Source organism: Montipora capricornis, chromosome 13 (genome assembly GCF_036669925.1).
Source record: "Montipora capricornis isolate CH-2021 chromosome 13, ASM3666992v2, whole genome shotgun sequence".
NCBI lineage: Eukaryota > Metazoa > Cnidaria > Anthozoa > Scleractinia > Acroporidae > Montipora > Montipora capricornis.
Genome location: NC_090895.1, coordinates 11,248,186 through 11,248,412, shown reverse-complemented (window position 1 = coordinate 11,248,412; position 227 = coordinate 11,248,186).

The window sequence follows — 227 nt, the reverse complement described above, 5'->3', positions numbered from 1 at the left end:
TTTTTCCTCGAAGACAACCTTTTGGGTTAAGGAATAATCGTCTGCCAACCGTGCGGCTTCTTCCAGAGTTTCAGCGTTTTGCTCATTAATAAATGTGCAGACATCACTGTGAATGCACCTCTTAAACTCTTCAATTAAAATTACTTGTTTTAATCTATGATGATCTTTATCTACTTTCTGTGAAGAACACCAACGATCAAAGGACTGTTCCTTAGTTCTAGCAAATT